The sequence below is a fragment of the Vombatus ursinus genome, unplaced genomic scaffold (genome assembly GCF_900497805.2).
Source record: "Vombatus ursinus unplaced genomic scaffold, bare-nosed wombat genome assembly UNPS02014778.1, whole genome shotgun sequence".
In the NCBI taxonomy this organism is placed as follows: Eukaryota; Metazoa; Chordata; class Mammalia; order Diprotodontia; family Vombatidae; genus Vombatus; species Vombatus ursinus.
Genome location: NW_020954556.1, coordinates 18102994 through 18125489, shown reverse-complemented (window position 1 = coordinate 18125489; position 22496 = coordinate 18102994).

The following is a 22496-nucleotide window of genomic DNA, read 5'->3' as shown; positions in this document are numbered from 1 at the left end:
CACACACACACACACACACACACACACACACACACACACACACACACGATAATATAATGAAATCTGCTTGTTCCTCCTGTGCTTTATGCTACCCAAACTGAAAGGGAGGGAGCAAGTTCTTACTGGCCTATTACTGTCCTGGAGTACAGAGACCACCCTCTAAGAGGTGCCTGCTGCAGGCATGAGGAGATCTCTGGGGCAAGGAATAGGTCTGCTTGGGGCAGGAGAAAGTGGAAATTTCCCAGTGGTGTCTGTGCAGCTACTTCTGGGACCCAGAAGTACTAAGGTTATAACTGCATGTGGGTAACAAGGCTTAGAAGGGACAAGGTAGGAGACTGCGCAGTGGAGGGAGGGGGCAAAGTGGTGGTGTTGGAGGCTAAGGATAGATGTGCTTATGCTAGAGACAAGCCGCTTGACTGGCTACTGCAAAGAGAGTATAACGTGACCTATCGATTCACCCTCTGATTAGTTAGTTGATCACATACCCCTTGAGATCAGCTCCACTTTGGACACCACTACCTTCTGTCATAATTTAGTGTTAGAACCACCTTCCCCAGACCCCAGATCTGGGTGATCTCATAGGACCATAGGATTTTATAATCAAAAGGAACCTCCCATGTCATCTAGCCCAACCTCTTCATCTTACTGCGAAAGAAACTATAGCCCAAAGAAGAGAAATAATTTGCTTAAGGTCACAGTAAATTGCATACTTGAGATTCCAACTCGAGTTTTCTAAAATCAGATTCAGTACTTCTCTTGCTATAAGACCAGAGGTTCTCAAAGTATGGTCTAAGCACCCCTGGTTGTCCCCAAGAACCTTTCAGAAAGGTCCTCAAGATCATAATAATATTAAAATATTATTTGCCTATTAAAATATTCTTTCCTTATCCAACTCCGTATCTACACAGGGTCAAATTTCCTTCATATATTTCAACCAAATCAATCTATCACAAGAGATTGAACGCAGAAACAAATATGAGAATCTAGCTGTCTTCTATAAAGAGATATACAAAGGTTATTTTTCATTAAAAAAGTGTATTTATATTAATATGCAATTGGCTTATCTTAAATTAATTACTAAATATTTTAATATATCAGTTTTAATTTCAAACATAATAAATATCAATAGGTGCAACCTACATAAGCAAAAGTTCTTTGGAGAGGTCCTCAATAATTTTCAAGAATATAAAGAGGTCCCAAGACCAAAAGCTCCAAGGACTGCTACACTATATACAGTATCCTGCCTCCTATAATTCAGAGCTTCAGGACAAAAAGGACCAAGTTAGGCCTAGGAATCTTAAACTAGAGAAGAGCTTAGCAAATTTAGCTCTCGTCCTTCCTGAACTGGGCAGAATCTGATTACATTTATTTTCTTTTATTTGGTCTAGACCTGTGATTTCATCATTGTAGGGCAGCTAGGTGGCACAGTGCGTACAGCTTCCTGACCAGGCCTGGAATCAGGAAGACCTTAGTTCAAATCTAACCTCAGACATTTACTAGTTGTGTGACCCTGGGCAAGTCACTTAGCCCTTTTTGCCTCAGTTTCCTCATCTGTAAAATGAGTTGGAGAAGGAAATGTCAAACCACTCCAGCCAACAAATGGGGACACAAAGAGTCAGACACAACTGAAAAATGACTAAACAACGACAGGGAATTTCGTCTACAGATTCAAATTGGCAACTCCTCAGTAATTTATAGTCTTAGATAATTGTTTGAGGGATCTGTTGCCTAGGAGGTCAGATTCTATTTCCTGTAATCTGCTGCCTCTTTTGTGCAAGTTACAATCTTCCGAAATACTGGTATCTACCCCTCTAAGGTCACCTTGTACCCACTCTACCTATACCTATTAATGTACATGTTGTCTTTCCTGGTAGAATGTAAGTTCTGTGAGGGCAGATATTGTTTTCATTTTTTCTTGGTATCCACAGCCTTTAACTTGGCGCAGCACCTGAGGGGTAGTAAACACTTAACAAATGCTTGTTTGTCGATTGATTGCATAATTGGTTAAACACTCAATCAACATTGTATTCAGATTAAACACTGTATTAACTCCACTGTTGACACGGTGCTTGTATACACTGTATCATACTATTCTTACGTTTGTAAATAAAATGTTCAAAAAACATATCCTTGTAATCTAGGGTATGTGAGAAAGAGGAAGTGGGTGCTAGAACTTGGCATTCACTTTCTGTAGCAGTAATTGAAGAAGGAAAGGTAATGAGTACACTGCACATCTAGAAAAAACCAGGAACCAAGAAGTGTAGTAGCTCATATCCAGAGAGGGGAGGCTTCTACCATGATAAGATCATACATTTTGGAGCTATAAGGCAGAGGTGTCAAATATTTGGCCTGTGGTTCAGGAACCAGATTATAATGTAATTGGGATATGTTCAACAAAACAAATAAAAATACAATAAAACATAAATAGTTGCTAGTTGGTGCAGCGGATAGATCACTGGGCCTGGAATCAGGAAGACCTGGGTTTAGATCTGGCCTCAGACAGATACTTACTAGCTATGTGACATTGGGCAAGTCACTTAACCTCTGTTTGCCTCAGTTTACTCAACTGTAAAATGGGGGAAATAATAGCATTTACTTCCCAGGGCTGTTATGAGGATCAAAATTTGCAAAGCGCTTGGCACATTGTAAGTTCTACATACATGTCAGTTATGATGAGGATGATGATGATACCACCTCCCACGGGGATCGTTATGTATGGTTTAGTGACCCCATTTCCATTTGAGTTTGACACCACTGCTGTAAGGAATCATACAGATTCTCTGGGCCACATCCTGATTTTCCAGATAAGGAAACTGAGAGCCAGAGATGGGAAATGAGTTCCTAGGCTCATAGACCTAGAACTGGAAGCGATTTTAGAGGCCGTTGAATCTAACTCTTTCATTTCATAGATAAAGAAACTTGGGTCCCAACAGATCCAGTGATTTGCTTGCCTTCAGTCACTAAGGTCACACAGCTGACAAACAGCCAAGCAAGGATGGAAGCCCAGGTCACGCTGATTTCCAAATTCCCTTCTCTTCCCAGTATTCCGTGCTCTGTGAAAGGGAGCCTCTCCCTGGTCCCTACGATTCTAAGAAGAAGCTGAATCCCTGAAAAGCTGCTATGGTCAGCAAGAGTCTTAAGGTAAGGCGTGTAAGGCCTGCATCTCTTAAAAAAGGTTACAAACCCCTGGATTAAAGAGTTCTCCAAGGCCAGGCTACACGACACCTGTCTGTTCATGGCGGTTATTATCTGTTCCACCCTTACCCTGAAAGCCCCCTAACCTTAGTGGCTCAACCACTGTCCATTGAAAATACAAACAAACCACCTGCAACCCCACAGTGGCTCTCCTCTCATGTGGCTTCCCACACTCCACCTCCTTTGGAAAGTACAAATTAATTGTTTGGCTGAGGCCTTACGTCATCAAGCATGGCTGATTTTTGTCTTATTTCTACTAGTGGCTGGATGCTTGTCCACATGTACACTGTACATGTGTGTGTACATACACATGCATATACATGTGGATGTATCACTGTGTCTTTGAGGAATACCCTGAGGAGTGGAGAGGGTCACTAAATTCTTCACAGGCTGAGAAGGAAGAGAAAAAGAGGAGTTTTCTCAAAGCTCACAGCTCCTGTTCTTCCCCCTTGCTTTCTTTCAGGTGCCTCCCTTGAGTGAGACTTTTCTTGCAGCATCCTGCTAGGGTCTGGCATCATAGAGAGACTCATCTTCTCGGGTTCTCCAAACTCTTCTTCATCCATAGCCCCGCCTTCCCTTTCTCCAGCATGAACACATATCCCCATCCTGAATGGAGCAAAACCTGAAAATAACTCACTGTCATTTAGGGTTAGGGAGGTAGAAGAGTGCCAGACCACAGGATCATACAAAGTAAAGGCATACAGAGTGAACACCTTGACCACAACATCTAGAGGGCAGTGTGGTACAGTGTAGAGACAAAGAGAGCACTGGACTTGGAGCCACAAGGTCTGGGTTCGAATTCCAACACTATTACTTCCTGGGTGACATTTGGCCAATCATTTAGATTCTCTAGTCCTCAGTTTCCTCATCTATAAAATAATCTAGACTAGATAATACTTAAATTCCTTTCCAGTTCTATGTCTACAATCCTTGAACTGCTTGCCCTGAAGACGGCAAATAACAAACACCACAGTTCACACAATAGTTTCTATATCTATAGCACTTTACAACTTACAAAGTATTTTCCTCAAAACAACCGTGTGGGAGAGGCAGTGAAAGTGTTATCTCCATTTTATAGATCAGTGAACTGAGGCTCAAGGAGTTGAAATCGCTCAGTCACACAGCTATTAAGTTCCAGAAATAGAATTCCAAATCAACTTTACTAACTCCAAGTCCAACGCTCTTCCCACTACTCCCTCCAAAAACAGAAAATTTTAGTAAGTGCTGGGTACTGGTGAGAGCTGAAACATTTCATTACTACAAGGTTCTATAATTGCTTTGTGGTCAGCTCTCCATCCACTGATGTAGAATGCAACCTCACTATGATTTTGCAGATGGTCTTCCACCATATAACCAAAATTCATCATCTTGAAACCAACCAAGTAATTGAACCTCTATGCACTTTTCTAGGCTGCCCCTTGGACAAGAGAACAGTCTACATGGGAACCATAATCAAAGGTCCTCTAGTGTATTACGGCCTTCCAGAGCTTGTGGCTGTTGGCATAGCCTTTGGGAACCCAGGGTCACCTCCATGATGTGATGAAGCATCAGACAATGACTTTAGTGGGAGATGAGGTTTAATATATGGTTCCTGCCTTCTAGAAACTTACCTCCTATTTGAGGAGAAAAGACAATTCATGGCAGAAAAAATGAACAGCTACAGACTGAAAGTACTGTAGGAGTGAGCAGTGGGCACTGACCTCTATCTTTCATGATTCTCTGAACTTTCACTCACTTAGCTGCTGGGATCAGTGCCAGCTGGCATTGCCCTGGCGTTCATTTCCATACCTTACCCTGTTGTCTAAGATAAGACTCCCTGATCCTGTTTTGGGGTTTTTTTTGGTGATATTGAGGCAGAAGGGTGGGTTACTTGGAATGTTCTCCAATGTTCGGTTGACTGTAAAGTCTACTGCAATTCAGGCAGATTCAGTTGTTCACAGGGGAGATGACTAAAGAAACTTCATGAGGAGCCATGAGGTCAAATGGTTTCCTGGAGGCTGAGATTCCTGACTCCTAGTGTTTTTTTTTAGTTACCATTGCCTTGCTCTCTGCTTCTCCAAATCCAACCTCCAAAGGCCAATCTGAAGTAGCACAGCCTCTATGAAACCTTTTTCAACTACTGAAGTCAATTTGTTTTGGGTTTGTTTTTTTTTTTTTGGCTAGGCAATGGGGTTAAGGGACTTGCCCAGGGTCACACAACTAGTAAGTGTTATGAGTCTGAGGCCAGATTTGATCTCAGGTCCTCCTGAATCCAGGGCTGGTGCTCTATCCACTGTGCCACCTAGCTGCCCCTACTGAAGTCAATTTGAATCTCTTCTTTGTCACATCCTATGTTGTCTGTACCATAGTTTTAAGAAGTTAATTATTCTCTGTCTTGGTCTATAGAACAGTGGACTCCAGGTTGAGAGGCTTGGGTCCTTTTATTCTGCTACTACCATGAGATGAAAGCAAAAACAAGAAAGCAAGACTTTTTAACTCCTCCAGGCCTCACTTTGCTCACCTATAAAATGGAGAGAGGAATATCTACCCTGCCTCTTTTAGTGTTGCTATGAAAACCAAAGGAATTGCAGATACGAACACATGTAGAAGAGTATGACATGATATATTATGTACACATACATTGTCATTATATGTTATTTGGGGAGAGGAACTGTGCCTTCAACTTCTCTCATTTTCCCCACAGTGTCTAGCAGAGGGTCCTGAATACAGTAGAAGATTAGGAAATCCCTATGGTGTGAGATCTCTGATGTGATACAGCGAATCAGAGGATCTCAGTCCAAATTCTTTCTCTGAGGCTTACTCCTAGTGGGACCTTGGGAAAGGTGCTTAATCTCCCTTGGCATCATTTGCTCAGTTAAACAAAGGGGTTGGGCTACAAGGCTTCTAAGGTCCCTCCCTGCTCTCAAGCTACGATTCTCAACCAAGTCCTTCCAGAGGTATGGACCTGAAGGTTCTCTTGACCTTGCTTAAACATTCTTCAATTGCCCCCCCAGGGCTAGGTGGCACCACAATGCACAGAGGGCCAGGCCTGGAGTCAGGAAGACTTATCTTGATGAGTTCAAATCTGGCCTCAGACACTTACTAGCTCTGTGATCCTGGGCAAGTCACTTAAACCTGTTTGCCTCAGTTTCTTCTTCTGTAAAATGAGCTAGAGAAGGAAATGGCAAACTACTCTAGTATCTTTACCAAGAAAATCTCATATGGGGTCACAAAGAGTCAGACATGACTGAAAATGACTGAACAATAACAAGGCCCACCTTTAGCAATGAAACCTCTCTCCAAACTTGGCCACGTGTCTGTACTCACTCCACTGTTGGGTATGCATCTGAACCCTTTCCCACTTGGTGGGGTCTACCAGAGGTTGTGATCCCCTAGAATAACCTTTGAGAGACCAGAATCACCTCCACACCATAGAATTAGAGTAGAAAAAGAAGAGGTAGAGGAAGGGAAAGAAATAAGCATTTGTAAAGTGTCTACTATGTGCCAGACACTGCTAATATTTTTATAAATATTATCTCATTTGATCCTTACAACAACCTTGTGAGGTAGGTACTATTATTATTCCCATTTTACAGATGAAGAAACTAAGGCAAGCAGAGTTAAGTGATTTGCCCGGGGTCACACAGGTAGTAAGTGTCTGAGGTCGTATCTGAACTTAGGTCCTTCTGGCTCCAGGACCAGTGTTTTATCCCCTGCATCTACCTAGCTGCACACACACATATAAACAAACCCTGAAAGGCTTACTACCTGGAGGTCATATCACTTTCTGACCATAACAGATGGTCATTCTAGGGACTTTGAAATCTACTGATGAAAATATAAAAGACCACTGTAATTTTAAGGAAATGGTGATCTCTTAGGGTTTGCTAGAACCCTAACATGGGAAGTGCCAAGAGACTAGAATTCTCTGTCTGACTACCTCAGGCTTGCTGTGTGACCTCAGCAAAAGCCTGTAACCTCTCTCTGTCTATGTATTGTTTCCTCATTTGAAAAAATGGTGGTAATAATAATAGCTGTCCTCTCCTTACCTCATAGGGTGTAGGTAGCATGAATGAGATCATGTGTGGGGACAGCTTTGAACTTCTTCAGAGAAAAGCAATATGTAAATATAAAGCGATATTATTCATTCAAAAGATACCAAGGATTTCACAAGAGAGCCAAGTGATAGTGTGGTAGACTCCCTGAGGTTCTACCAGAGTCTATTAGTTATTAAAATGAGTTGCCTCATCCCCTAAATATTTCATCAAATACAGTGCATGTCTCCCTGTAAGAGCAATATTGCTCCAGCTGTTGGTAACTTACCTCAGCTAGGAGAGGACAGGGGAAGGAAATCGACAAGAGCATCTGACCCTTTAAACAGAAATACTACTTTATGCAGAATGGAAGGGTTGGGGGAGGGATGTCCAGGATGCAGCCTGGGAGATAGGGAGCAAAAAAGGTAGCAAAAAACCCTTGGCGTGTTCCATCATGGAGTCAATCTGCATGGAGCATTCTTCAACTCCTCAGTTCAACAGATTTTTTAAGCACCTACTGTGTTAACCCTATTTGCTTCAATTTCTTCATCTGTAAAGTGAGCTGGCAAAGGAAATGGTAAAGTACTCCAGTATAGTCGCTAAGAAAACCCCCAAAATGGGGGCATGAAGAGTGGAACATGACTGAAAACAACTGAACAATAAAATTATCAGCATATTCTCACAAGCTGAAGATATTAACTAAAGAGATAGAAGGCCTAGATCCCTCTGTGCTGTCAGGAGTTTACAATCTAATGGGAAAGAGGAGGAGGAGGGAGCATGGAATAGTAGAAAGAACTCTGAACTTCGAGTGAGAAGATTTGGATTTGAATCTAGGCTCTATCATTTAATCAACTGTGTGATCTTAAGGAAGTTACTTCATATCTCTAGGTTCCTGCTTCTTCAATGAGGGGTTTGGTCTAGATTAGCGATTCTCAGCCTGGGGTAGATTTCAGGGGTCTGTAAACTTAGATGGGGAAAAAACGGCATCTTTGTTTGCACTAACCTTTAGTTTCCTTTGTAATCCTCTGTATTTTATTTTATGCATTTTATTTTTATGCAGTTATACCAAGAAGGAATCCATAGATTTCGCCAGACCCGACAAAGAGGTCCACAAGACCAAAAAAGGGTAAGGACCCCCTACAAGATGATTTCAAAGATCCTTTCTAACTTGAATATTCTGTGACTCAAGACCCTACAACACTGAAGTATCTGGTTCCCCTGATGCCTACCCACCAACTGCTTCTGTTTTCTCTTCTCCCACCCACACCATTCAGCAACACTGAGACTGGCCTGATCTGAGCACAAACTACCTCCAAGGCTTCATTTCTGTCAGCATGAAGTCACAATCAGTCAAAAGTTTCCCGATCTGAAGTGTGGGAGTAAGCAAATCTTGGTTCTGGCCTCAGCTCTGTGGCCATCTTGCCTACAATCTTAGGTAAGCCACAAGATCAGCAACAGAGAGGTAGAAAGAACCTCAATTTGTTCTGTTCCCTCATTTTACAGATGAGGAAATCAAGGCTCAGAGAAGTTGTGTCTTACCTAGGGTCACGTGAGTAGCAAAAGGCAGATCCAGCAATTTAACCCAAGGCTTCTGGATCTAAATGTAGCACACTTTCTACTGTACCACAATATTTGTACCTCAGTTTCCTCACCTATAAAATGAGGGCATAACAGTAGTACTACCCATATGTACTTACAGAGTACGTATATAGTGCTTTGAATACTTTAAAGTATTTTATAAATATAAATTATTATTATAAAATGAGATAATTGGTATAAAAGGGCTTTGAGATGTCTTGTGAAAGTTTCTCTCTTCTGTTTTTTTCTCCAGTAACTGTTTGTAGAGCTCAAGAAAACTAAGGAAAACCCGGTACTGCAAATGAAAAAGTACTTCCCTTGACCTACTGGGTGACTTAGGGGAAATAATTTCACCTTTCTGGGCCTCAGTTTTCCCATCTGTAAGATGAAGAGAGTAGACAAGATGATCTCTAAGATTCTTTCCAGTTCTATGACTTCATGTAAAGTGGAATGTAAGGGATTCATATTATCTTGTGGTGGGGAAGGATTAGTAAACTGGTGTCCATTGGTTGTATTTCCTTTACTTCTTGCTCCAGGGAGGGGTGTGGTTGGGCAGAGACATTAGCTTCAGTCTGTGCTGACTCAGTGTCTTGGTTCATAAATAACTTCAAAAGTGTTGAAGAAAAAAAAATTCCTATTGAAGATGTAGAGAGAGAGATAAGGGAAGCCTGACTGTGAAGCCTCTGTGACAGGAAGTAGTGTGAGCCAATGCCAGGAAGATGATGCCTTTTTTTGTAGAATTCTGCTCTAAGACTTACCTAAGTCGGCAGGGGCAGCTGAGGCCTCTACTGAAACATTTGGTGACCCACTGTGCAGGGGTGGTCAATCTCTTGGGGGGGAGGGATTATTCTTTTATTTACTCAGTCTCGGCGTATAAAGTGTTGTGGAAGGCACAAAATAATTCTAAGACACAATACTTGCTCTCAAGGAGAAAAGGTTATTTTTAAAAAGAATTTTTATGCTTATGAATGAACCTCAACAGCCCTGCTATGTCTCACTGACCCAGTCATTGAATAATTTTGTCCCCATCCATTCTTATCACAAGACATTTAGGAGTTGGAAGAGACCCTAGACATCATTTGATCTCACTCCCCTCATTTTACAGATTAAAAAAAAATGAAATCCATTTGTTTAAGCTTTTTACTTTTCAAGGTGTCCTCAAATCCTTAGTCTACCTGGATCCTTTGAGAAGGCAAAAATAGCTTTCCTAAGGCCCATATCTGACCATGTCACTCTCCTGTCCAAAAACCTTCTGTAGCTCCCTATTGCCTCATTAGACTTTGCATCATGATTATTTATACACATGTAATAGGGTCAGCAGACTTAGATGTAGAAGGAACCTTAATTGATAAATGAGTGTTTAAGCAACTGCTATGTGCAAAGGCACTGGAGACCTCAGGAATGATTTAATTCACAATGACTAAATTTGGCCCTGGGTAAGATTTAAAAAAAAAATTCACCTCTCTCTATTACTAAGTGCTGTGGAGCACGTAATGCTTGGTCAGACATGGTAGACACTAAGGTCATCTGCTGCGTCCTGGAACATCCCTACAGTCATTCTGACTTTGGTCTTGTCACTGGATTTGGATGACTCTAGAAGAGAGAGTGAGGCTAACAACTTTGTCAGCCCATTTCAGCCACTCTGCCTCACTTAAATCCAATTCACTTGCAAGTCAAGACATCGTTGTCATTGGTCCTCTTCAAAAAACAAAGGACAGACAACAACTGAGATGGAGGACTCTGGACATAGAATCATGCATATATTATCAGACTCTACCTCTGACACTTACTAACAGTGTGACCTTAGGCAAGTCACTTAACATCCTGGGCCTTGGTTTTCTTATCTGTAAAATGAAAGGGTTGGATTACATAGACTCTGAAGTCTACGAGTGCTGACTTTACATGTATTACTCCTCCTTTGCAATACACCCCCAACTCATATAGGCACTCAGGGCTTAGATGCCCAGAGGGCTACTATGACCTTGGGTTAAAGAAATAACCCTGTGGGTGGTTAGTAGGAGTAACCCTCTCCCCAACCATTATGCTTTCCATTAATAATCATGCCAGGAGACACAATTAGCTCTTAACAAAGGCATTTACTCAAATATCATAGTATATATAGCAGTTATAAAACATTACTAACCCACTCCAAAAAAAAAAACCTTGTGTCCATATTCTTACAAATACACACAGCATCCATAAGAAGAGTGAGCTCAAACTTCAGAGTGCAGTGGTAGTAAAACATACATATAGCATGTTTCTACATACAGATGTGGAAAAGGCATTTCATAATTCCTGATAATTGCAGGGCCTATAAACCTTTTTTTTTTTCCTTCATAGTCCTCTTGCTGGATTCCCAGGACCTTTTACTCTCCGCAGCCTGATTCTTGGTTTCTGGGGGTCCCATTTCTTAAAGTTGCTTTCTCACTACCTTATCTCTGTATTTCTTTCTGTTTGAAGTTTCTATCTGTCCCCCACTTGGATGCACTGTTTCCTATTGGTCCAGTAACTTCCCTTTAAAGTTACATGTCAAACTTGGGGGAGAAGGGGCAGGAAGCCTAGACCACCTGAGCTCCTGGGTGGGGGAGGGGGAAAGGGAGGGGAGATAACCCGATGTCTCTGCCAGTTTCCTTGTTCTTTTCTTGACTCATCCATAAAGGTATTCACACCTGATAAAGGGTTCAAGCTTTATTCCATCATTTTAATATGTTATTAACATTTTATTATTACTTTCTGGGCTTCTTTTATATCAACTGCAGTGGGGAGTATATTCCCTCCCTTACCAAGAGATAACTCCTAGGGAAGAGAAATGGGATATATTCAGAATATAATATGATATAAAAACAAAAGATATAGATAAAGCAAGATACTTTTAACAAAATTATTTAATTCAGTTCTCTTATTTTAGTGATGAGGAAACTGAGGCCCAGAGAGGAGATGTGAATTGCCTTAGGTCCTACAGTTACAAAAATAACAGAACCAGAACTTGAATAAGAACTGGAACTTGAATACAGCTCCTCTAACTCCAAAATTCATGCTTTGTTGTCTGCTGCTCCATGGACATGCTGCCTAGTAGACTGCAAGCTCCTTGAGGTCATGGAATGTCATTTTTCACCTTTGTATGCCCTATTACCAAGTACAGTGCCTTGAATATATGCTTAATAAAATGCTTTCAATTGATTCTTTACATCAATTCTGTGTGGTAAGCAGGTTAGGGACTATTCCCAGGGCCATAAGCAGAAATTTTGTACTAATGAATCCCTTGAAATAGTCATAGGGAAAACCAACATGAGTCATTCAGGATTAGAAGAGCCCTTCAATCTTAAAGCCAAAGTTTTCCATGGGGAAGTGCTCTCAAATGTTCCATAGTGATCCCTGATTATTTGCCTGAATTTACAGATGAGGAAACTGAGGCTCTTAATGACTTACCCATAGTCATACTGCACTGCTGAGCTAGAAGCCAGGTCACCTAACTCTTAGTTTGGTGCTTTTTTTTTTTTTTTTACTGTACTGTACCACATATACTACTTTCCCTAAATATTTATTGTCAAGAACCCACATATGATCCACTGGTAAGGCTTGTAGACTGTTCTCTGGATACAGAGTAGCCCTGTGTTTGATTCCCATCTCTCATTCTCTTACCCTATTATTAAAAGCAGCCCTAGGTAATTTGAATAACCCAACCCGGTTAGCCCCAGGAGGGTGCAATAGATCTAAAAAACAATGAAGATGGTACATCGGAATTGGGGTGGGGGAAGGAGAATGCTATCAAACTTCAAGACCAGCAACAAGCACTGGGGGACTGAGGAAGGGAGCGTGGAAAGACGCTGCCCAGAAGCTGGGAGACATAGGACTGTAGGCTATTACTTCACAGGCTTGGAATTATACAAGCCTGCCATAGAGTTGTAATGCCTCCAAGACGAACAAGGTGCTCTGATATAGCCACCTTTGCTTTTCAGAAATGGGGCCTTGTGATAGAAAGATACTTCTCTCCATTGGGAAAAAGATTAATGATGCCACCTACTGGAGCTCAGGAGAACTGCATGCATAGAGAGGCTGAAACTGGAGAATTAGACGACACAGCAAAAATGCTGATCAACAAACATCATTAGCTGGAAGCACCAGATTCATATTTTTTTCCTTTTTCTGATTATTATTGTCTTTTTAAAACATCCTAGGAGCATAGATTTAGAGCTCAAAGGGACCATAGGGGTTATCTAATCCAACCCCTTCATTTTAGAGGTGAGGAAAATGAGCTCTAAAGATGAAATTACTTTGCCAAGGTCAAACTGCCAGTAAATGTTACAGCTGGTATTTGAACTGGGACAGCGAAATGGCACAGTGGTAGAGTTCCAGGCCTGGAGTCAGGAAGACTCATATTTCTCAGTTCAAATCTGGCTTCAGACACATAATAGCTGTGTGACCCTGGACAAGTCATTTAACCCCTCTTTGTCTCAGTTTCCTCATCTATAAAATGAGTACGAGAAGGAAATGGCAAACCACTCCAGCGTCTTAGTTGGCTCACAGAGAGTCAGACACGACTAAAAAATGACTGAACAACAACAACATTTGAACTGAGGTCTCAGATTCACAGAATCTCAAAGGGTAAAGGACCTCAGAAACAGCTTCATATACCCTATACCTGAAAAAGAATCGCTACTTCATTCATTACCCAAAATGACCCATCCACCTGTCAAGTGAAGAGGAACTCAGTACTTTTAGAAGTAGCTCATTCCACTTCAAAATAACTTTAATCATTTAGGAAATATTACCATACCTTGAGCCTAAATCTTCTTCTCTGTAACTTCCAGCCATTAATCCTGGTCCTGTTCTCTGGGGCCAGGAACAAGTCTAATCTCTGTTCTGCATAACAGTCCTTTGGATAGTTAAATCATGCTTACTTAACCTACTTCACAAGTTTGTTCTATGAATTTAATGAGATAATGTACCTATGCTAATATCCATCCATAAATCTTCCAAAGAGGATATACTGAACTCACTGCAGGTTTTCCTCTAGTTCTTCAGTTATGTGGTATACAGCAAGCAGTGGAACATTTGGGCTGTCCCATCTGTTACACACACACACACACACACACACACACACACACATATCTCCATATGTAACTGATCCACCTCCCTTTCTTATCATACATGTCCTCAGTGATGTCTTTTATGACTCTTGATGCACGCACGTCCTTGTTGGTAAGCCTATTTATGCCCCTCCATTCACTTATCTATCATCCTTTGGGTCACAGGCAATTTTGATTCTTGAGAGATTGCAGTGTTCAATTATCTGCCACCATCTGGCATCGCTGGGAGAATATTCGTGGCAGGAAGCAACTTGGAATCATTAAAAACACTGTACCATTTCCTAAATGTAATCCAACCCATTCATTTCTGAGCCCAGCTTATTGTCCATCTACATGTGCCTGTCCAAGATAAACTCACCCAGAGGGCTTCCCATCTGAATGAATTACGTATTACTTTCCCCCAAGCACAGTGACCTCCAGCCAAAATCACTTCCTTGCTGTACCTCATATAAAGCATTCTATCTCCTGACTTCACGTCTTTCTATCATGCCAGATACATGCCTAGAATTTACTCCCTCTTTGCTTTCACTGCTAAGAATCCCTAGTTTCTTTCAAGGTTTAGCTCAAATACCACGTTCTACATAAGACCCTCCCTGATTCCCTCCGGCTATCAGTGTATCCCCCAAGCCACCCCCATAACCTTGTATCTATTTTGTATATACTTTTATGTGTAAATGTTATCTCATTTAACTAAACTGTAACTCCTTCAGGGCAGGTACTGCATTTATTTTTCCTTTGTATCTAGCACATAGAAAGCATTTAATAAATTCTTATTGAATGTTTCAATTGAATGCCATAATCTGAGCAATATGACTTCTATAGTCAATTGGCTTTTCCCATGTAGATGTGCTAAACCAAAGGTCATCAAACTATGCATAGTCCACAGACCAAACTCAGCCCAATGCCTGATTTGTACTGCTGGTAGGCAAAAAATGTTTTTCTTTTTTACATTTTTAAATTAAGTTTTGTTGTATTAAAAATGTAAAAACTTTGTGGACCCCTGGTCTAGACACATCTCCTCTGTTTCAGGAGGCCCTGTATTGTGGGGCATGATGCAAACAGCACAGTATCATTCACAAGCAGCACAGTATCATTCACAACCAGGAAGGACCATCTTAACAATCACGTTATCTCCATCCTTCTCCCTTCTGGACTTTATTCAGGACATCCTCTATAACTCTCTGATGAGACTATGCCTCTGTAGTTTATGTCTTCCTTGATTTTGATAATCAGAAGATTTCTAAGCAAAGTTATCTATGGTTGTATCTATAAGAGATCTTGTATAAGTTTTAACAGATACACAGGAGGAACTTTGTTACATTGGAGTCTTTAAAGGTATGCTTTGCTTCACCAAGTCAAGTACTTTCCACTATAAATCACGACTACAACCACAGTGGGATTTAATATTCTCTACTCTCTCCCCATCCACCCACCCCTACTCTTAGTCAATTGAGATACCGAAATGTATTCTGCTGTAGAATCATTTGAAAAAAAGCTTTCCTATTTTCTTTGTTTAGGCTAAGATGGTGGCCAGGTGAGTGGAGAGAAGGGGACCAATGCAAGAAATATGGTAGAAAAAGAACTTGCAAAGTTGTTGGAGACAGTGGAGAGTAAGGGATGACTCTAAGATTGTGAACCCAGAGACTCACTTAGGGGAGCCCTCAACAGTTACAGGGAAGTTTGAAGGAGGGTAGATTTAGTGAGGAATGTAATGAGTTTTGTCTGGAACATGGTAAGTTTGAAAGGTCATGAGGACATATAGGTTAACATGTCCAGCAAGCAACTGAACTGGAGTTCAGGAGCCTTGGGCTATATATACAGATCTGGGTATCATCCACTTAGAGAGAAAACTGAACTCATGAGAGCTAAAAAGATTACCAAAAGCAAATATGTAAAGACCATAGTAGAAGGTCCAGGACAAAGCCTTGAGATACAACCATGCCTGGGGGGAGGGATGATGATGATAATCTAACAAAGACTAAAAAGCAGAAAGGAAAGGAAACAAGAGATAGCAATGTAATCAAAGGCAAAGGCAAAGGAAGAGAAATCATCCACGAGGAAAGAAAGGTCAACAGTGCCAAAAGGTGCAGAGAGCTCAGTATCAACAAGCATTTATTAAGTTCTTACTGTATGCCTTCAAGGACCTTACATTCTTTAGGAGGAGTTAACGTGTATACATATAAGTATATACAAATGTAATCACTTATGTATAGTCTAGGTGATATCACCTCTCTACTAGCTACTAGCTCATCTTTCTTATTCATTTCCTTAGTTCTAAAGCAATCAAGGGATATGTTTTGACATTTCCTTATAAATTACTAAAATTATATCTCTCTTAATAATCAGTGAGCTCTGAGTTCCTTTTGTTGTTGTTCAGTTGTTTTCGGTCATGTACACTTCTTCATGACCCCATTTGGGGTTTTCTTAGCAAAAGGTACTAGAGTAGTTTGCCATTTTGTTCTCCAACTCATTTTACAGATGAAGAAACTGAGGCAAAGAAGGTTAAGTGACTTGCTCAGGATCACACAGCTAGTAAGTGTCTGAGGCCAGATTTGAACTCAGGAAGATGAATTTTCCTGACTTCAGGCCTGGCACTCTATGCACTATGGCGCCACCTAGCTGCCCCCTGAGCCCCCACCCCAGTTTATTTAACATTTCCGTAATAAACTAGAGAAATTCATTTTCTCATAAACATTTGCTCATTTCTCTATAGCTATCAAGCTCTCTAATCAATAGGCCTAATAAACATCAAGGTTACTAACTGTACTATTTATTAACAGTGTAACCAACAATAAAATAAAGACATAAATGATTATTTATAATATATCAGCTGTGTGAGATCACAGCCTAAGTCACTTTTTACCATAACTGCAAGAATTGACTTCTCAATTCTTGGAATATAGTCCTATTATTCAGTCCTCTCATGATGCCAACAAAAGTCTATTCTCGGGGCAGCTAGGTGGCGCAGAGCACGGCCTCTGGAGTCAGGAGCACCTGAGATATCACTCACTAGCTGTGTGATTCTTGGCAAGTCACTTAACAAAAAACATAAAAACAAAAACAAAAAAAAAGTCTCTTCTCAAGAATTCTCTTCATGTTTCTTTTCAAGATAAGGGCTAAACTCAATTCTTTCAGGAAATAAGTTCTCTTAGTCCTTATTCTTTATCCTCTCTTCAGTCATCACTATTAACACTCTCTCCAGAATGAGTTACACACATCTCCTCACAGACTTCTCATAGAATAAATGGCATAAACTGACACTTCAAGATATTGTAAAGATATAATAATTATCTATAATCTATGGGAAGAGCTATTAAATCGGATGTCAGACAAAATACATACAAGATAAATACCAGAAAATAAGAGCAGGGAGTATTACCAGCTGGGGAGCTTAGCAAAGGTTTCATGCAGAAGGTGATATTTGACAGGAGCTTTGAAGGAAACTAGAAATTCTGAGGTGCTGAGGGGGAGTATATCCCTGGCCTCAGGGATATACTGTGCAAAGGCTTGGAAATGAGAGATGTAATGGTATATGTGAGGAATGTCAAGGATAGTTTGCCTGATCCAGAAATTGATTGATGGGGAGTCATATATAATATATATGCCAAGAGGCATGATAACTGAGAAAAGGGTAAGATTTAGCAGTAAAGAAATCACTGGGGTAACCTTAGAGAGAACAGTGTTCTTAAGCAGTAGAATCAGAAGTCAGATCTGTAAGAGTTGAGAAATCATCAGGTCACGAAAAATATGGAGATGGAGACACTTAGTGTAACAGTTCTGTAAAAGGAAGAAAGATATAATATGATAACTTAAGGAGTTGGCTGAATCAAGTGACTTTTTGTTTTGTTCTTTCAGGAGGAGAGTTGTTTTTTGTTGGTTTGGGGGTTTTTTTGTTTTTGTTTTTGTTTTTTTTTAAAGATGAGGCATGCTTAAAGACAGCAGGAAAGAAGCCTACAGTATACAACAAGAGATTGAAGATGGGACAAAAGGAGTGGGGAGGGGGTTGGAGGAGCTCCTGGAGGAGACAGGAAGGCATAAAATAAAGTGTACAAGTTCCCAGCAAGGGAGAAAGGACACCTCTTATCCAGAGATTGGAGAGAGGAAGAGATGCATGATGGTGCAAAAGGGATTTAGGGTCAATGGCCTTGAAGAGTAGGGAGAAAGTAAAATAGGGAAATTTACTCAAGATGCTAGATAAAGATCTGGAGCAAGAGGCCTGGGAGGCAGACAAAGAGACTTGAAAACTAGGAAGGTTAAGAACAATAATAAAAGTACATCAAAATTGAGAGGCCTCAACTCTGACCAGCACTCATAGGCTGATTAATCCGTTCTAAAATCCCCAAATTCCCCTAGCTGACCCATCGGCTAGGTAAGTCAATCCTAATCAAACAGCTAGATATACATTGGACAGCCAGGCTTCAGAATGTGGAAGTAGACAGACAAGTAGATAGCCCCCGGGGCAAAGCTGGGAGCGATAAGGCTGGACAGTTATTGTTTGTCCTTGCTGTGGAAGAGGACCATGACTTCAGGGAGGTGATGCCATGACTTGCAAGTGAATTGGATGTAAGTGAGGGAGGGCTGTGCAAAGTCATTAGCCTCACTTTGTCTTCCAGAGCCATCTGGGTCCAGTGGCCAGATACAGATCAGGACAACTGGAGATGGCCTCCACTGGGGGAGCTGTAAGGATCAAATGAGAAAATAATTATAAAACTAAGGTTTAACACAGTGCCTGAAACATAGTAGGTGCTACATAGAGATTAGTTATTATTATTGTTCGCACACCCCAAATCAGTTCCTCTTCATAACTTTCCTATTCTTGTCAATCTATCGCCCATCCCCCACATCCACTTGCCAACTTTTGTCAATTCTGCTTCCACAGCGTGTCTCCAATTTGTCCCCTTCTCTCCACTCACACCACAAGCACCTTAGTTCAGGCCAGATTAACATTGATCTCAAACATTAGCCTCTAAATTGGTCTTTCTGGTTCCAGTATCTTTCTTCTCCAATGAGATGCCAAGCTAATATTCCCAAAGCTCAAGTCTGACCATGTCACTGTTCTGCTCAAGAAGTTCCTATAGCTTTCAAATGGGGCAACTAGGTGGTGCAGTGAATAGAGCATCAGCCCTGAAGTCAGGAGGACCTGAGTTCAAATCCGGCCTCAGACCAAACACTTGACACTTGCTAGTTGTGTGAACCTGGGCAAGTCACTTAACCCCAATTGCCTGAGGGAAAAAAAAAGTTCCTATAGCTTTCAAATACTGTCTCTAGCAACTAAAAGGCCTCCTCTCTGTGGCATTTAAAAGCCTTCACAATCTGGCTCTAGCTTGCCTTTCCAGCCTTATTAGGAATTATTCCCCTCACACACTTTATATTCCAGATATTCTGACCTACTTGATGCTCCTCGTAGATAGCACTCCAATCTCCCATCTCCAGGCTTTTGCAGGGGCTATGCCCTGTACATTGGGATCAACTCCATCCATCTCTTAGAATCCTTAGTTTCCTTCAGACATCAGCTCAAGTGCCACCTCCTACATGAGTTCTTTCCTGATGTTGTTGTTTATCCTTCATTTTTGAAGAGGACCAATGACATCATGGAGTGTCGTCTTGACTTGCCTGTGAAGTAGATTTAAGTGAGGCAGAGTTGCACAAAGTCATCAACCTCATTCTCTCTTCCAGAGTCATTAAAGTCCAGTGGCAGGTCAAAAGTCAGGATGACTGGTTCTAGCCAGGCCCAGGATACATGGATGACCTTGGCAACTTTGACGTCCGATCAACCTCTAAGATCTCCACAGTGCCTGCTTCATGGCCATTGTAACAAATTGTTTTCATCTGCCCGTACCTCATGGGGAAGACTTCACATGCTTGGGGTAGACATCATCCTAACTCACTGATAGGTTTGAGGCTCATCAGTTACCCTCAACCTGGTTTAGCCCATCTGCAGAGACTGTTTACCAGGGTGCGGTTGCTGCACATGCTATAGCTTCTTGGAGCCACAGGTGAGAGTTGGGTGACAGGTGGTCACCAAAGGTAGATGAGCAGCCCTGAAAAGGGCTCCACAGGCCCTCACACCAGAGGTGCCAGTCCTCCCTGAATACCCCACACACCCCTTTCCTGATGTTACCAGTTGCTAGAATCACCATGAAGTGACTCCATATTTACTTATACATATACATATTATTTCCACCAATAAAACATAAGCTTCTTGAGAGAAGTTCCTTTTTTCCTTTCTATCCTTGTATCCTCAGAGCCTAGTATATGCAGTGCCTGGCACATAGTAGGCCCTTAATAAATGCTTATTGAATGAAGTGACTGCTAACAGATATAGAACAATTCTTTTCTCTTCTTGCCTTCTTCTCTGCTCCTCCTTCCCACCTCTCTTTTCTTCTTCTTTCTTTTCCTTTCACTTTCTCCCTTCATTTCTCTCCCCTGTCCACTTCACACACACACACACATACACACATACCCCAACCTCAAACATACTCCACCAGACACAAAGGGTTAAAGAGTAAGGGATGTGACATACCCAAGATTGGAGTGGAGTGAGGACGTATTAAACGTGGAGAAGAAAGTATGGCCAGAGTTGGAAATGGAATGGAAGAAATTAACTGCATGATCTTGGCCAAACTACTTTTTTTTTAATGAACAAAGTATTCTTTAATGTGAGAGAAAGTAGTAAACAGATGTCAACACAATGTAACTAATTTCTTCTTTGTAATGAAATGATTGCTATCACAGGTAAAGGACTTTTATGGGTTTTGAATTTAGATTTGATGGAATTTAAAAATTGCAAAGCAAAAAAATAGCTAACATTCATATAACATTTTAAGATCTTCATAAATACTTTAAATTTACTTGAGTCTCACAATAACCCTGCTATTATTATCCCCACTTTACAGATAAGGAAATGGAGGTTGATAAGTGACTTACCCAGGGTAACACAACTGCTAAATGTCTATGGTAAGATTTAAACTCAGGACTTCCTGAGTCCAAGTCCAGTGTTCTATCCACTAATTGGCCAAGATGCTTAAACTCTCTGGTTCTTAGTATTCTGCTCTGTAAAAAGAGAGAGTTGTCCTAGATGACCTCTAAGGTCCTTTCCAAATCTCAATCCTATAAAACGTAACATATCCCTTTACATCCTGCTTCACATAAGGGAAACAATACGAGAAAATGAAATTAGCACCAATCTCAGAATCAGGATACCTAGGCACCCATCCCAACCCCGCCATTAACTCCCCATGTGACCTTGGACAAGATAATTCACCTCTTAGGATTTTTGTTTCCTCATCAGTAAAATGAGTGCTTTACACTGGATGGTCTCCAAGTTACTACTAGCTCTCATGTTCTCACTATTGCCTTTCTTCCAGCTCTGACATTTAAATTAGATGATTCCCTCTCCTCATTCTCCTTGCTATTCTCCGGAACCATAAGGAGGGGACATGCTCATGTTACTCCATGACTTCAACAGTGAGCTCACAATCCCTCTCTCCACCCTACCCCTTGCCATCATCCTTGGTGACTTAAACATCCACATTGATGACCCATCTAACCCCTTGGCCTCACAGTTTTTGAATTTCCTCAATTCCCTGCCACACCTTGAATGACCCAATAACCTATACTGACTCCACCTAAGCTCTCAGATCTGTAGCTCCCTTCCCTGACCACAGTCTCCTACTTTCCAGCTCTACCATTGATTCTTCCTTCATTAGCACTCCTCAAGGACATCAAACCCATCCTAGCTTCATTTGCCACCTACCCCCAGGATGCCCTTACTAACACTCTAGAATCACTGACACTTTCAAATTCCTGCCATGACCTTTGGCCATTACCTTGTCCAAGGTCACATCCATTATCAGTCTTCTCTCTTTCTAATCCTAGCCTGCTAAGTACTGCTAGAACAAGTCAGATAACTAATCTGAGAGCTACAATTCTGTTCCATTTAACTGAGCTGGCCCTCACTGCTATGCAGTTAAGTTTCTTACTTGTGTCTTAACTCCCAATTACATTCCTCACAACAGCTGTTTCAAAATTTTTCTCTCCCCTCAAGAATGAACCCCACCAACATCCCCACCTCTTATGACTGACAATCTCTCCATGTTTTTTTTTTAATTTGATATTTAGAGTTTATTATACAAGATGCAGCCAAACAGTTGTTTTATCTATCTAGCACCTCCAAATTGCTATGGCTGAAATTTTCAATGGACTAATTTTTTTACAGTGAATTCTTTTCTAAATTTTTAAAAATTTTATTTTGAACTTAAGAAATAAAACAAACATTTCCATAACATAGTAGAGTAGGAAGAAAGATGATTGCAATGAAACTGCAAATCTATTATATACAATTTGCTATTCCTTTTAAATACATAATAATAGCGCAGTGGATAGAGCACCAGCCCTGAAGTCAGGAGGACCTGAATTCAAATCCAGCCTCAGACACATAACGCTCACTAGCTGTGTGACTCTAGGCAAGTCATTTAACCCCAATTGCCTCACTAAAAAATGTATATATATACATGTAATAATCATGTAACTTTTTTCTTCCCCCTGCTCTAGAGATAGCTACCATTAGTCACATGTGTGTATGTGTATATATACACAAATATGTGTGTATGTGTATATA